General features: G+C 47.7%; 1 long non-coding RNA gene across 2 annotated transcripts in view; it reads left to right on the top strand.

Moving 5' to 3' along the window:
• The window catches only part of LOC102379111, a 156,443-nt gene that overhangs the window by 90,276 nt on the left and 52,389 nt on the right, over positions 1–13,778 (top strand). For both annotated transcript variants that reach the window (XR_323762.2, XR_001357979.1), the window contains exons 3-5: positions 7,763–7,927; positions 9,272–9,433; positions 10,556–10,703. This is a non-coding gene — a long non-coding RNA (uncharacterized LOC102379111). The remainder of the gene's footprint in view (positions 1–7,762; positions 7,928–9,271; positions 9,434–10,555; positions 10,704–13,778) is intronic.

Raw genomic sequence — 13,778 nt, 5'->3', positions numbered from 1 at the left:
AGGGAACTCTGAGGAGGAGGGAAGACTGGTGAGAAATGTAGTGGATGTTTCTGAAAAAAAAAAAAAAAAAAGATGGATAGCAACTATTTAAAAAATAAATAAATAAAACAAGGATGTGGAAATGGGAGGGCTGGACAGCTCGGAGCAGCCATTCGCTCCTAGCTGGGCTTGGTTGCTGGAAGCAGCAGGAAGAGAGAGACAAGGCAAAGGCGTGATCTTGCAGTGATGCTAAACAAGCCTGGGAGGCAGGAGGTCTGGATTGCACTCCTGGTGCTGACGTCGATTTTTGAGAGGCTTTGGCCCGCCACTCTGAACCTCTATTTTGCCATCTGTAAAATGGGAATGGGCTAGTGATACCGAGCCTGATTCTCTTTTGCACAAAGATCACGTGAAGCTACTGGACTGAACAAAGGGTAGAAACATACCCCCCCTTTCCACTGCCAAAAGGGCTCTTTCGCCGTAGCTGATCTCTTCAATGTGTGTGAAGTGCTTGAGACTCAGATGCAAGCCCCAGCATGAGGGCAAACTGTTATATTAGTCGCCAAAATATAAGGCCAGCAGACAGCTCTAGGAAAACGCTGTAGGAAATGAAGCCAGGGCCTTAGCTGCGTTTTTGCAGCTCTTTGGAGTATTGAGTAGGTGAGTTCTTCGTTTTCCAGGCCAGCAGGAGCTATTATGATCACCTTGTTTGACCTCCTGCACAGTACAGGCATAGACTGCTAGCTGGTAGCTCCCGCACGAACAGAAAGTTATTCTTCCCTGCTGTCTAAGTGGATGCTGCAGACTGCAAAAGCTTTGGGTGGAACCAGAGCATATCTTTTAGAGAGATGTGTAATATTAATTTAAGTTGCGGATGGTGGACTGTCTGGCTTCTTAATGAATAACGGTGTCCCCCTGTTTCGGGTGTAGCTGCAGACTCATAAGGGAGTTCAGACGAGAGCTGATCCTATTCCTAGCGCTTGTTGGCACAAGGAAGCCGCTTTAGTGTAATTAAAAGTGTAGTTTTAATTGAGCGCTATTCAGCTGGGGCCAAGAGCTGTGTGGACAAACTCATTTTCATTAAATCAGTTTATTGTGGTGTATCTGGAGTCAGCTAGGGGTGGGTTTCAGCCATAACCATGTCAGCCTAACTCGCAAATCAGAGCGTTATTGCAGGAGTTTTAAAAGGAATTTACATGAATTGTTTCAATGGCTTGGTGAGGACAAGGCCTTGTATACTTATATACATACCACACACACACATCTACAGAAGGATTTTCCTCCTTACTGCTGTTTTCAACAACTCAGCATTATTTTAAGGTAGAGAACAGGCAAATGTCAACCCCGGGCCACCGGGGAAAATGGAGTGGTTGTGCTCATTTCCTAATGACTTTCCTCTGCCTTGCTGCTGTTAAGGAAAAAAGGGGGAGTAGGTAATTGAAAGCAAAAAACTCTTAACAATAGCTTTTATTTCCTGGAAGTAAATTGAATTTAGAGGCATTGTGGAAAGTAGGAAAGACAAAAGCGAGAGAGAGAGAGAGAGGATGAGCGAGAGCAGGTCAAATAGAGGAGATCCCCCTAGAGAGACCATCAGGAGCAAGCTGCTCTGAAGCAGCTGGCTAAGAAAGGTGAGGGCATGCCTCTGTAAAGAGCCCAGGGAGAAATGTGACGGGCTCCATAGCTTCTGCTTGAGCTGCAACTCTTGACACTCCTAAAATCCTGGCATCTGAGAGCTGCCCCGGGGAGCTACATTTACCACTGCACTCCCAGCATCATGGCAGCAGGGGGCACCCCACCTCCCTGCTCCCACTCGCAAGTACCTTACCTGGAAATGGAGCTGCAAAGCGACTGTGAGGCCTCACCACTGCATTTCCAGGTCTGGTGTGTGCAAGCAGGAGCAGTTACATGGGGCATGCATCAAACCCCCAGTTTTGGAGTGCGCCAGGAGACCTGCTGCATGGAAGCTCTGACCACCCTCTGGGTGGGCGAGCTGGCAGACATTCTGGCAAGGGCTTGAAACCTGTCTGGAAGTCCTGATTCCCTGGGTACCGTGCCTGGTTTTTGGAAGAATTTAGTAGAAACCCAGCCCTTTCCATGGGATATTTTCATTTTCAGGCATCGGGAGCAAATGCAGAGGAAACCTGCTCCATTGGCATTCTTCTGGCCACTTCTCTGCACTCCTTGTTCTGCATTAATATCTAGCACAGCGCTTCCCAAACTTTGCCTCATTTCTGGCCCCACTTCCTCAGCATGGCCCCCGACCCCTGCGACCCCATCCTCTGATGTTGTGACCCCATTTGGAGGTCATGACCCACAGTTTGGGAACCGCTGATGGAGAAGCCCACCCACGAGGTGCCATTATGCCAGAAGCTCTGCGCACATCTTGACAGCCCCTGGCCCATCGAGCAGGGGTGGGCAATTATTTTGGGTGGAGGGCCGCTTACTGAGCTATGGCAAGCCATTGAGGGCCACATGACAGGCAGCCGGGGGAAGATAAATATTAATTTTCTAAATTTTTTAGGGGTCCCGCGGGCTGGATGGAATGGCCTGGTAGGCCACATCCAGCCCATGGGCCACATTTTGCCCACCCCTGCCATAGTGTGCCATCCAAATGAGACAGACTAGCGTTGTTAAGGAAGTGCCATGACCATCGGATGACAGATAGAGAGCTGAAGCGCAGGTGAAGCGATTTCCCCAAGGTCATGAGCAGAATGCCTGGCAAATCTGAGAAGTGAATCAAAATCTCCCAAACCCAGTGCCATATTTATAAGACTGTCCATGGTAGAGAGACCCTCTAGGATATCTGTCCTTTAAGCGATCCCTGGGACATTACCACCCAGGCTGGCATGTTAACAACTTAGCTGTGACTGTCTCTCAGCCACTCTTCATGTCCTTTTCAAGCCATTTAGCAAATTTTTTGTCCTTGGATTCCAACAACAAGATATCCATCGGACAGGACCATGTCTCTGACAGCCTGTCAGAATGACCTGGGCCCTTATTTTAATTTGGGAGGAGGGGGGTGGTTGTGTTTGACTGGAAATGAGATCGAGGTGATTGTGGCTAAAGTGCCTTTTATTGAAGCTTTCAGGAAATATAAATGTCATCTGTCCTGTCAAAGAGAGAGGCAGCAGAAAAATAATAGGGCTCAGCCAGACTGGAGAGGCACATGGGAGCTGCACAAACTTAGAATTAGCTTTGCTGTTGTGGTTTCTTGAATCCTGTGTGCATGAGAGCCAGGTCCCCTTCTCGGCTTGGCCGGGCTTCCTGGATGACCTTCAGCAGGTCACTGAGAGATCTGAAACAACCAGTGGATCTCCCTGTATGGAAAGCTTGGCCCTTAATATCTCTGTGCCCTCCCTCTCCATAGTAGGGTTGATAGTACTTGCTTTCTCCTCTTCTTGACCTCTGTTGCCTATGGAAGTCATAGGCACTTCAAGGATGTATTTGGTGGCTGTGTTAGTCCTAGGCGGTTCAAGGCAGTCTTATGTAGCACCATGAATTGGTACAGTGCCAAGCACAATGGGGGCATGATCTTGGTTGGGGCATCTCTGTGCTACCGTCATACGAATGATAAATGATAGGTATGTATCTTCAGAGAAGGGTCCAGATCAGTGGAGCTGCAGTAATTGACTCTAGGTGATGCTCTGTTTCAATAGTTGACTCTAGGTGATGCTCTGGTGTGGAGCGCGTGTACGATTCAAAGTTGGCTTTTTCACTTCTTTGGTTATCCCTAAATTTCTGTCTCAGTGACTTCAGAAGTTAAAGACAGTCAGGTCTGGTCACCAGTGGGTGTGACTGAGCAATGGCAACACAGAGAAGTTTGGCAAACCTGATTTTGAAATACTTGTCCTACTACCTGAACCTGAGCAGCTTAAATTTTCTTGTGGATTTCTGGACCGATTTGCTTAAAAGGGACTGTGACTTGCCTGGCATTATTGTACAAAGCAGGTCTAATAAGCATGTAATTAACTACCCTGGAGATAAATGTAATTGCTATCTAAACACACAGCAATTTTTACACGTCCCTGTAGGTCACCTGGTGATTAGATTTAAAGTTATCAAACGGTTCAAAGATTAGTCACCACGTAAGTTGAGGTTTCTCCCATAAGGCTCTAGTCTAGGAGACAGAAATAGCACAAGAATTACCTTCTGATTAGCTGCCATTTACCCTGAACCAACAGAGAATAAAGTTAATATAATTATGAAGTTAGGCTTTCAAATAAAAGCAAAATGCATAGCTAAGGAACGTTTGGCTCCTTTTTAGTAACTGTTTTGAAATTGTGAATGGAGGATCTTCTCCCTGTCTCCGAACGTAATTTTTCTGTTCTGTTCCTGAAAAGATTTTTTCAGAAGTGTTTAAGATCCAGATGTTTTGAACTGCCAGATCCAGTCTTTTCATTCTGAAAATATTAAAACAGGAGATTTCAGTCTTTTCAAAATTCCTTTGCTAAATATAATGATGTCAAAATCTACATAATTTTTGTGGGAAAATAATCAGTTCAATGGAAATGGCATTTTTTTGACAGAAAACCATGTCAGCAGTATTTTTCTAACCAGTGTTACAACAGCTGTCTTGTGGTAGGAGCTTTGATCTTTAGTGCCGGCTTCGTACAAAGGGCATGGCGTTAATGGTGCCAGGATTGGCCTGGACACTTACCAGTGCAAACAAAAGTATCCATGGAGTTAAAATATAAAAAGCACGCAGATTGTGCTTAATTTTGGGTTACAAATGTTACTGTACCAGTGGTCTGGTTAGTGCTGAGAGGGTGTCCCTACTGAAGTCACCATATCACCTGCCTCTGCTTGCCCCATCGCCATAGATAGGAGATTTCTTAACCATCCTTGATTGCAAGTGATCACCACTCTATAGACACACAAAGGCTATTACTGAGCTTCCACTGTTGTTTCATTTGCCCCTGCACATTCTGGCTTTGCATAGATTTTGGAGAGGTTTTGCCACCCAGCCATGCATAGTGTCATAGAAAATGAGGGTTGGAAGGGACCTCAGGAGGTCACATTGACTTGGGCTCAGACATTCAAAAAGCTAGAGCCTGAATTGATTCACTCTTTGCAGGTTAGTCTAAGCTGTGCAGCTTAAACTAATTTAACAACTGGACAGACATTTTCTGTTAAATCAGGAAATGTAGCCACATGCCTGCAGTGGCTCAAGGCAGAACCTGGGGGAGACCATCCCTGCCAGCCACTGCCAAAGGGGAGGGAAGAGAGATGCCCTCCAAGACTCTCACCCTTCCCTGCTGGAGCTGGAGCAGAGTGGGGCCAAACACCAGCCAGGGCTAGCACAACATATGGGATGCCAGCCACCAGCCCGGAGGGGAATTGGGGGGTGGGGGGCAAGGAGAGAGAGCTGCTGCTAGACTGAGGAGTGGGGAAGGGGAAAAAGTCCTTTCTCTGGAGCAAGCATGTATCGAACACACCAGTTTGCAAAGCGTACAACAGGGAACTACCAAAAATCTTCACCTAAGCTAAGATACAGCCCAGTAAAACACAGCATACACAACTTAATCTAACTTAAAATATAAACCAGGAAGACAAGAACTGGTTTTACGAATCCTGAGGGCAGAGTGTCTCCTTACAGCCAGGCATTCAGAAAGGGTTTGTTTAGGTCTTCCCACCTTTTACACATTCTGCTTTATAACGTAAATGTAGCTCTCTGCATTCTTGGGTGAAGCTGTCTGCAACTTCCCTTAACTCCAGCACACAGGATGATTGTCAGGTCTTTGCCAACACTTCCCACCTCTCAGTCTGGTCCTGTAGGTCTTAGCTCTTGGGGTTAGACTCCAACTCCATGTGACACCCAACGACTAGGGAAACAACAGATCAATGCTATCACTCATCACCTGCACACATTGCTCGTCAACAGCTTTATTCAAAATGGAGACAGCTTTGGGCCAGCTCCAACAAACTGGGGAGTTGCCACGAACATTAGTTGTTTCCATATTTATACACCTTGGTTTATGCTCATTAACATTTACTTCTCCTTTGTCCCTCCTTTGTTCCACCCTTAGTCCTTCCCATTTTAAGCTCCACCTCTGTTTACTGTTTGTTTCGTTAGCATGGAATTGCCTATGTATTTCACTTATTTACATGTCTTTTTGCTATGAGCACATGCCTAAGACCTTGACCCCTGCTTCTTTTGGTGACTTGAGTGGACTTCGACCAAAGCGTGGAAGCTTCTGGAGGCTTCTTTACCAATCACCATTCACCTTTTTGCATATGTCGATCTCGTAACTGGTAACAGAATCCGTGTTGTCTTTCACATTCCAGTCAGTTTTTCGGTCCCAGGTTGTACCATCTTCACGTTCCTAAGACTTCACCTCATTCACATCACACAGACTTACACAGACTCGCTTGAAAATGGTTGACACAGTTAAGATGGCTACTTAGCATAAGCAAATGGCTTGCTCAGCATGAGCATTCATAAGCAAAATCTGCTTTATCTTCTAACGATAGCCAGTGGTTTGCATCCTGTTCTTTTTACACAATGAGCTATATATCTTACAACACTACTATATTGTTAGGAAAATGTGTGCCTAAGTGTCTTGCAATGTTACTTTTAACATACCATTCTGTCTTGTGGTTAGCAGCTTTGCTAGGCCACAGGTTATAGCTGTTTATTCAGCTGCAAAATCCAATGCTCCCTAAGATCCAAATACTGTTACCCTAATACTTGGCTCACAGGTGCATCCCTGCCTGACTTCAGGCAAGCCATAGAGACTGCAGCCAAACCCCCAGGGGTTCCTGGGGAGAGAGGGAACAGAGGAAGGAATTCACTGTGCCCCTGCCTGGCTGCAGGCAAGCCGTGGAGGTGCAGCTGGGGCTGGCAAACCCCAGTTGTGGTCCACAGGGTTTGCCAGCGGGGGTGGTGGAAAGGGGATTGAGGGAGGAATTTGCCTCAGGGGCCATGGCAGGCCAACATCTGGCCACGGGCAGCCCAGCTCACTGGAGCAGAGCTCTGTCCAGCCCAGAGAGCATGCCAAGATGCTGAGGGAGTCTGTTTTAACTTAAATCAGCAAGGGGTCTGGGACAGACATTGCATAAACCGGCATGAGCCAAATCAGTTAAGTCTGATACTACATTCAACCAGGTTTATCTCAACCCAGTTTCAGACATTTTCAAACTGGTTTATGTGCATCAAATGTCTGTTCTGTTACAGGTTTAAACCAGTTTCTGATCATTTAAACCAGCTTACGTGTAATGTCTGTCTCCAGCCATCTAGTCCAATTCCCTACTCCAAGGAGGACCAGCCCATTATATTATACTCAGCCTGAAAACACCCTAGCATTTCTTCCCCACCTACCTGCTAGCAGCCAGGTCTCGTCCCTGCTGCTCGCATATGGGACAAACCAGAGATTCGGGTGCCAGCCGTAGCTCAGGAATTCCTTTCTGAAGTCTATCCCAGCTGGCAATATTAGCCAAGTCTCCAGCCTCATTTCTGGAACTGACTTGTCAAGGTCTATGCCAGCAAAGCCTTGTTAGTGATCTGTCAGCAGAGATGCACACATCCAGCCTGTACCTTATATAGTTGTTATAAGATCAGTGAATTCCTGTTCTGCATGGCTACAGAAATAGAAGCAGATGCTGGCATTCCCCGGGCCAAATCCATCCTTTTGAATTCAGGGGGAACTGCAGCTAGGGCCAAATCAGACTCCATGTTTCAAGGCTGGTGAGATGCTGGGAGCATGCTCTTTCCCTCCTTGTGGCCTTGTGTTGCCGAGACCTAGTGGGGATTTCTTTCCATTAACAAAGCATGTACTGTGCTTAGGATGCGTATGGGCTTCTCAGACACTCAGGAACATCCCTACTCTGTACCTGACCAAGACTTCAGCAAGAAGGGACCAGTGCAGCGAGAGTCTCTTCCAGGTTTTACCCTGTGCCCACCTCTTGCTGGGGGAAGATTGTGGTGACTGAGAGTGCAATTCACTCCCAGGTGAGTTAACTTTCAGGAACTAAATAAAATAAAAGTGGTGCCCACCACCGAGGTGATTTTCATGCAGTGCCTGTGAAGGGGGAAGGCTCTATCTTGCCTTGCACATATCATCAGTACAGCTCAGATGTATTTAACCCACTGCTGAGCCCCAATATCCAGATCCAAAGTGTTTCCTGTTTATTGCAGTAGACACCAATTAAGGGGTAAGAGGAGGGGGGGATTATAACTGTCAGTTATTAACAAAGGTATTTCAAGTTTCTACCTACTGCTGCACATGAATTCAGTCCAGGGAGCAAGGTGGCAAAGGAGGTTTATTTGGTAAATGGAAAGAACAATTTGCCTTTGTAAAAGGGGAAACTCCCAAGGTTGCTGCCATGACTGCCAGATTCTCCATCTCCAGCAGTCCATGCTCAGCTCATTTTCTGCAGGGAACTTTGGTTAGGTTTTCAAGTCTGTGTATGTGAGTACACGTGGGCACATGTGACGGGATGAACGTTTGTGCTTGTCAAGTGTTTGTGTGTGCAGGGGTGGGAGACCACATGTGTATGGGCTTGAACAGGTGCATGCAAGTGTGGGAGAGCATGCATGCGTGGATGGGCACAGGGAAGCATGTCAGCCAGTGTGCATCACTGCTGTGGTGGGTAGTACATGCCCCAGCATGCAGCGAGAGGCATTTTTTTCCCAAGGGTCATGCTAGCTCTGCATTAACCACTTTGTTATTGCTGTCACTGGGATTGACCTGTGATTTTCTCTGCCAAAACTGGAGCCGTTGTGTCAAGCTTATGGTGAGGATTACTACTTATGGAGGGGAAATACAGAGTTGGTCTTAGATGCATCAGTCAGTTCATTTGTGGGTAAAAAAAGAGCTGAAGGTGCTGGTTCTGCATGTGAGGAGGGGAAGGGGCCATAGATGTTTTGGGAAGAAGACATAGCTGTGTTCTTCAGGACTGAACCTCTGCCACTGCCGGCAGGGCAGGGCAGGGCAGGGCAGAGAGAACGGAGCCCAAGCTCTCCACTGTCTCGTATACTGTCCTCCTCAAGTCTGGGCAACCACAGATACCTGAGGATTTAAAACAAAAGATGAAAGTGGGAAGGCTTGATAAATAAAATCCTGTCGGAGCAACCATCTGATGAAAACCCAGATATAGAGGGATTTGGGATTTTCTCTCCTGGGGTCCAGCCTAGAGGCTTTCTGTTCTTGTTCCAAACCAGGGCTTGAGAACAACCATGGAGGAGCCCAGCTCCAGTCACACATCTAGGCAGGGTTTGTCACTGATCTCAGAACAGATTGTGGCAGGACTGTGGGAGCATAATTTATGTTACATGGATGTCCATGCATTTTAGGCATGAGACATTAAGCTCGGAGTTGTGGAACCCACTGTGAAGTGAGGGCCTTTGGAAGGTGGTTAGAAAGGAGGTTGGAAAGAGAGGGGATCCTCGGATCCAGAAGGTGATGCAATGAGAGACCCAGTGATGATGATGATTCCCAGCCTTTGGGATCAACAGGTAAGAAGTTGTGCACGCACAGGCCTCACGCTTACCTCTGGCCTACCTTCTCCGTTCTGTTCTGTACGATGCATCTGGTGTGACCTAGCCAACAGAGCAGTTTACAGGGGCACAGGAAATGGGGAGCCTCATCCCAGCACTTTCATTGCATGTTGGGTGACCTTGGGTATGTCACATTATTGCTCTGTGCCTCAGTTGCCCAAGCTGTAAAACAGGGGTAAATGATACTGCCCTCTTTTGCAAAGGGGTTTGAGGTCAACTGGTGAAGGGTATTAGATGAAGATAGGTGTCAATTGGTTATTGCTGTCCCTGGGATCATCAGGGGCTTTAATGGGCTTTTGAGCCAGAGGACTCTGAACTGGATTTTGATGCCTACATTTAATGGATCATGTGTATTTCCAGTAGGGTCTCATCAATCCTAGCCAAACTAGTGTTATGTTTCAGCAAAGGTACAGATGCTAATGTAGGTCATAGCAGCAAAAATGCCCTGGGTGACATCTCCACTAGTGGCACAAAACTTCCCTATTGAAGTGAGAGTGCTGGTTTTGATAGAGAAGATCCCACAGCATTGTGTGCTCTTGCCTTCTCCATGTACCCCCATGGCTCTCCAGCTCGGATAACAGCAATACCCATAATGGCTCTGGTCACTTCCCTGGGAAAGCAGGTGGTTGTGCAATCCTGGGTAATTCATACAGAATGCAGTCCCCAATGTCAATAGATGCAATTCCGCATTTGCTGAGAAGTACTTTCCAGAGGGCTGAGTCAAGGCACCAGCGGAGCCTATTAGCACTTCAGCTCCATCCCGCCTCCTTGTTCCCCGCTTGCTCGCTTTCCAGTGTCAAATTAAATCTAGTTTATTAGTCCGATTTGTGCACACAACTCTTTGCACAATTAGTGAATAATTTTTCAAGAGCCACAAGCTACTTGCCTGCTCTGTTCTTGCCTTGCAAGATTTTTGCTTTCATTTTGTTTCACTTAATTTTTATTAGAACTGGGAGGGAAAAAAACAAACCTCTCCAACAACCTCTGTGCTGAGGAATGTGATTGGAACCTGGGCGAAGGCTGAATGCCTGCTGCTCTCTTGGAGGGCATATATCCTTAATCGTTTTCTTATTTCCCCAGATTAGGCCAAGTTCCTGGCATTGAATCCAGCTGAACTGGCCTTCCTTTTTTCCTGCTGGTATGTGGCCTATGTGCCCTGCACCCTGAAGCCCCCTGGGGAACCATCCTGAGGGTCCAATCCAGCAAGATGTTTAATTCTTCACAGCAGGTAATGAGAACTCCCAACTGCTATTACATTCAGTGTGGTTCTGATTTTCCACTCTCTTGTCCCTTGGGTCATCAAATACACATGCGTGAAGTGGGTAAAAAAAATGATGATAGTATCTAACAGCCTTCACTCATTTGGGAACCCATTGTAGTTGCCACTATAAAAGCAGTCCCTGCCTCAAATGGCTTCCTACATAGAGACAGGTCCGATGACAGCTGGAAGAAGACAGCGAAACAATTTGTTCAGCACCACAGACTGGAAGCAAAGCAAAGAGTAAAACCCAGGTCTCCTGAGTATTAGATGTTATGCTCTGTGGCAGGGCACTGTTGGTGCCTGCCACTTTAAGACCTGAACCAAGCAGCCAGCAGGTGCTTGATTGCGGCAGCCATGTTAGATCCCTGGCTGCCTATATAAACAGATCAGTTCCCTGCTGGCAGCCCAGGCAGCAACATCGCTTGGCTGCAAGGCTCCTTGTAACAACCTGGAGGTAAGGGAGGAGCTGTAGGGGATGACTAGGAGGCTCCTTGGTCCTGGGCATGACCTAAAACTACACCCTGTCAGGAGTGGGTGGCTTGGTGGGGCTCTCAGTGGTGTGGGAGCCCCCAGGAAATGCCAGGCCAGTTACCACCCTGGTGAAAGGCAGGTCAGGGCACCTTAACCCTAGTCCCCGCAACCAGGTGGGTCACCTGCTACCAGGGCCCAGAGGGCAGACCCCAGGAGATAGAGTGGGGTTAGAGACTCGGAGACCTGATGGAGAGAGTACCCTTGACTGCTCAATGCTGGGGCCAGGACTGGCAGAGGGCAGACCCCAGGAGATAGAGTGGGGTTAGAGACTCGGAGACCTGATGGAGAGAGTACCCTTGACTGCTCAATGCTGGGGCCAGGACTGGACGGTCAAAAGGGCCAGGGGCCCACCACAAGGGACACCCAGAGCTGAAGGCCTGGGGTTTCCGACTGGCCTGGGAGATGAGGCCAGGGCCTGTATGGCCAAAGGTCCTGAGGGGGGAAAATAGTTTCAAGGAGCTAGGTAGCCTGAATGAAGGTAGGGTAGGCTGCTGGAATAGAGGGATCTTAGAGGGGTCCTGATTGGAGAAGTCTGTGGCCCAGCATGGGGCCGGTGACTATAAGAACTATGGATGCCATTTGCAAGGCATGGGCTGCAGTGTTGGGGAGGTACAGAGCCACAGATAGCGCCCCCTGGCATTGGGGCAAGAAAATGGGCAGCCTCCTGCCTAATTAAGATCATTAATTAATTAACAACAAGGCATGGCAGGCGAGAAGGCGGGTGGTTGGCCCAGAACAGGTGGGCAGGTCCATTGGTAGATGGGCCCCGAGAAGGCCCCCCTGTTACATGTTCCTTATGCCAGTATAATTGCAGGCTTTTATACCAACTCCAAACTTATTTTGCTGTACATAAAATGTCCGTACAAGGTGCAAGACCACTGTGATATGGTCCTAGTAGCCTAAATGTGCATCCGTCTGCTTCACACCCAATTATGGGTTTAAAAAAAAAAAGAAAGTAATATCACAAATTAATACAAAAACAAATTGTCAGGATTTTTTGTCAAGATCCATGGAGTATGTACAAGAAAGGTGGGTAGATAAGTAGAGAGGCAGAGAGTAATTGATCCTTGGCTGGTATAAATTAGCATCATTCTGCTGAAGTCAATATTGCTACGTTGATTTACACCAAGTGAATCTGCTGTGTATTGTGCAACACTTCCTGGCTTTGTTGAAAGCCCAGGCACAGTGGTGCTGGCTGAGTACATGGAAAACAAAATCAGAACTGGCTTGAGACCCCACAAATGAGAGAAACCACCATGTCGTGTTTCACGACAGCAACCAGATGAAATGCAGATGAAAAGCAAACAGACTGCCTGTGCCATGAGACACGACTCAGTTTTATTAGCCTGGGGTTGGTAGATCGGAGAAGGACTTTCAAATGGAAATGAACTGGTGGGAGATTTTGGAAAGATGCAAAGGGCAGGCTGGTAGCCAACTTGCACTGAAACTAAAGGAAAGGCAAAATCCCAGCTGGCTGTGATTTGTCATGGGAGTTGCGAGCATTCTCCTTTGTGGCTGGGAAATGCTCTCCCCTGTACCCCCCAGTTTTTCTTTTGGGACCAGCTCCTTCAAAGTCTATCTTAGCACTGAGCAGCAGGGGGAAACACTATCTTTGGTTGTCTTGTTTGATTGGGATTTCACTGGGACTCTTGTGGAGGAAGGATGCACTCAAATGCAGGCACTGACATTTCAGCCCACGCTCTTGTTGACAGCCGTTTCCCTGCCTTAAGTGCTGCTGGCATTCTCGATGTCAGCGCAGCTTTTGGGAGATCTGGCCTTGAGATGGTGAGAGCATTGTCCCTGGCTACCACTCTGATCCAGCCCAGACTCAAGGCCTCTCCCAGCACAGCCGTGCACAAAGCATCCTACCAGACTAGGCCATCGCCCCATCCCTGCGTCTCTTCTGGTTATATTTATGACAGAGCTATTTGCTTATTAAATATAGCGCGAGTCGATGTTATTCCAGCGCAGGGTCTGGACCCAATCGATGCTGTCCGTTTTCCTTCTGATAGATTTCTGAAGTGCCGGGGACCCGATCGATGGAAAGCGACATAAATCAGGCTAATTAAACTATCTTTAAAATACATTCTTCAGGCTTCTGGGCCAGTGTGGCATGTGGCTGTCCCTTTGGTAATCCCGCCGCTTGACTGCAGGCTCCCGGAGGGCTCTTGTTGCAAGGTTTAGGATAATTGATTCCACATCCCCTTTTCTCCATGGATGTCAGAGCTGCTAATAGCCCTTGAAAACAGTCCTGGCAAGGTTGGCTGCTGCAACAGGCCTGCCTGCCCCATGCTGAGCAGCCTGCTTTTAGCGTGTGCTGAATGCTTTGCTTTGCTTCATGGGAAGATGCTCTTGTGAAAGGAAGGGAGGGTGCTGGCATGTATTTTTGCCTCTGCCCCCTGCAGCCAGAGGTGGCCTTGCCCGAGAGGCGCATCCTGGTTTTGCGTGCATTTTCATCAGTGCCACTGAAGTCAGCAGAGTTGCTTTGGGCATCTGATGCATCCTGGCTCT

This window comes from Alligator sinensis, unplaced genomic scaffold, assembly GCF_000455745.1.
Source record: "Alligator sinensis unplaced genomic scaffold, ASM45574v1 scaffold98_1, whole genome shotgun sequence".
NCBI lineage: Eukaryota > Metazoa > Chordata > Crocodylia > Alligatoridae > Alligator > Alligator sinensis.
This window is presented reverse-complemented; position numbering and strand designations above follow the sequence as displayed.